Source organism: Akebia trifoliata, unplaced genomic scaffold, assembly GCF_017979445.1.
Source record: "Akebia trifoliata isolate Shusen 1 unplaced genomic scaffold, ASM1797944v1 Contig00579, whole genome shotgun sequence".
NCBI lineage: Eukaryota > Viridiplantae > Streptophyta > Magnoliopsida > Ranunculales > Lardizabalaceae > Akebia > Akebia trifoliata.
In genome coordinates, this window is record NW_028237116.1 from 8489 (window position 1) to 11707 (window position 3219).

General features: G+C 35.0%; 1 pseudogene; it reads left to right on the top strand.

Annotated features, from left to right (window-relative positions):
- The first annotated feature begins 978 nt into the window (after positions 1–978).
- On the top strand, positions 979–1591 carry LOC147381311 (squamosa promoter-binding-like protein 12 pseudogene; annotated as a pseudogene).
- Positions 1592–3219: the final 1628 nt, after the last annotated feature.

The window sequence follows — 3219 nt, forward strand, 5'->3', positions numbered from 1 at the left end:
TCGTCGTGCGAGGTTGGATAGCGCGAAACTGAAGGTGAATTATTCTCCATGGAAAATGCCGAGGGGTCTTCTGCTCTGGGTGGATGGTTTCAAATTTAGATTAGGGATTGAAGTGATAAGTATGGAAGGGGAAGGGGAGCTGGAGTGCTTTGAAGATTTGGGTAAATTGGTGGAAAAGAGTTTCAACACCACGGCAAGATAAAGTTTTCAACATGGCTTTATAAACGATTGAATGGGTGAACCCCAAATTTTGGGGTCAAGTACCTGATGATGATGATTACTAAGCACAAGTTAAAAATCTAAGAAGCTAGGCATAAACATCAATCCCATTAAGCTAAAAAATAATAATGAATAACCTGCAGTGTTAGCCTGAGTGCAAGCTTAAAACTTGACTCACTAATCTAGTTCTCTTTTTTCAATGAAAAGCCCGGCCAACTTAAAAGGTAGCTTTCATTTATGATGGGCATAACTTTGCTGGGAGATGCCTTCTTCAAAGCTTACTGACAAAGTCAAGGGTTCGAAATTAATTAGGCAAGCAAAATATTTAGAAAAAACTAGAAAATGTTGGCGAATCTAGGAAAAAAATTGGGTATATTGAAAAATAAAAATTATATATATATATAGGGAGCGGTTCAGCAGCCCTATACAAAACCTAGCTCTTTGCCAAGTTTCGTAGGCCATCGGATCGAGTGGCATCCGACGGTTGATATCGGCATTTACGGTTTCAAAGTTAAAAACTTCTTAATTAACTTCGGCCCCCTGTAAAAGTTATTAATTATGTTTCAAATCCCTCACAACAGAAGAGAACCCACTTCTTCGAACTCTCTGTAACCAAATCCCTCAGCTTTCTCTCCTTTTCTTCTTTGAAAACCTAATCTATCTCGCTCTTTCTCAAGTTTCACGAATGTGGGATCTTGCGGTGTCATGCAGATTTGGGGTGATTTGAAGGAGAACATTTTGTGTGAAGTTCTTCCTATGATGGAGTGGAATGCGAAAACTCCCTTTCAGTGGGATTGGGAGAACCTGGTGATGTTCAATGGAAAAGAAAGTGAGATTCCCAAACAGATACAATCAACAGAACGGGGAATCAATAATGAGTCTCTATATTTGTCTGGAGATGGTGGTGGTTCTGGTTTTGATTTGGGAAACAGTTCTTCATCTAAGAGCTCGATCTCAGCTTCCGTCAATTCTTCATCAAACTTGGGAACTAAAATGTCCAAGTCCAACTTTGTGGCAGTTAATGGTTTTGCCAAAGAAGTTGGTGGGGAAAAAGAATTGGGGAGGGTAGAGGATAATGGAACTTCTCCAAGATTACGGGCTTCAATAGGTTCTAACGAACCACTGATTGGTTTAAAGCTTGGTAAGCGAACTTACTTTGAATATGTTTGTACTGGGAGCACCATTAAGCCCTCATCTTTTTCTGTGATTCATACGTCATCCATTTCTACAACAAAGAGATCCAGAGCATCAATTTGCCAAGTCGAAGGTTGCAAGCTTGACCTCAGAGAGAGAGAGAGATGGTAGGTTTCATTCCAACCGAAACTTGATTTAAAGAGAGATAGAGAGGGAGAGTTTCGATTTCGAAGAAGAGGGAGAGAGTTACAGGTTGTATAAGTTCTGAAACTTGGTTTTGGTTCCTGATCGAAGAAGAGAGGTGTGAGGGATTTATGATAGAATAAGAAACTAAACAGGGGGCCGAAGTTAATTAAGAAGTTTTGAACTTTAAAACCGTAAACGCCGATATCAACCGTAGGATGCCACTCGATCCGATGGCCCACGAAACTTGGCAAAGAACTGGGTTTTGTATAAGGCCGCTGAACCGCTCCCATATATATATATATATATATATATATATATATATATATATATATATATATATATATATATATATATATAATTAATTATGAAAAATATAAAATGTGTATTTATCTATTAAATAGAATATTAACCAAAATATAAAATTCCATGTAATAAAAATGTAGTTTTCATACTAAACCTAATGCAAAAAAAAATTATTAGAAATAAATAAAATTCCTTTTTCAAAATATTGCGAATAAGTCAGGATTCAATTGCCAAATAAAGCTTTTTTTTTCTAAAAATAAGAGATTTTAGTCATTGTGCCTCAATTTTGCAAATAAGTCGGAATTAAATAGTAGATTGAAACTTTTAAAAAAGAGACTTCTAACATTACGCCTCAAAGAAAGGGTTATTTTAGGTTCATCCAAATACCTTCTACCTAAAACTAAGAGCCAAAACATATAGATGTTCCTTTTAAAACGCCTAATATATATCTCTATTTCATCAACTTAAATTATTTAACAAAGATGGAATATAATAGAGGATTGTGTGTTCAATAATTCATAAGCAGTTCTTCATTAAGAGTTTTTCTATAATGGAATCCAATATAAGTACAAAGAAGGTATTGATAGATAACAAGAAGAAGAAGAAAATAATACATTTGTTCAAGGAGTAATGTTAAAGGCACCCCCACCATAACCAATTTTTTGCCCTATATGGGTTAAAAGTTTACTAAGCAAAAGTAAGATCAATATTTGGGATTAATTTAAAATCATGATAAAGCATTATTGCAATATTGCTTACTCGTGAAAATATTACTATCACATGATGTAGTCCTAAAAATGAGTAGAATGGGCACGCAAATGGCTTTGGAGAAGACCTACAAAGCAACAGTAGGATACAGAGGGGATGGAGAGTTCACATAGAAATGGGTTCGGCTGATTAGCACTCCCTATTTCCTAGTGTCAACCGTGAATCTTGTATAATTTCCTTAACTCTATTCAACAAAATTCAAATTAACCCAAGGTAATATAATTTTTTCTCAAATTAAAATGGCTACTGTAAATTATATTACATATATAGATGCAAGTATTGCATAATTAAAATAACGCTGAGAACATATACATTGATCTAGTTGACTAACTAACAATTCAGCAAATAAATTTTGCAAGTTCTTACCTGCCAAAACTCTTCTAATAATTCCCCCATAGCTATAAGAACTTAAACAACACCGTGGATCCTCGCCATTGATCTTTATATGTTGCCCTCTCTTGAAAACCATATTAACTCTGAAACCAAATTCATCAGAACCAGATTCATCAAAACAACTTCTAATATTAAATTCAACTTCCAAATAATTTACCCCAATTCAAACCGTCAAAAAGAAACCATTCAGTGCTCAATCTTCCCAGATTTCCACAT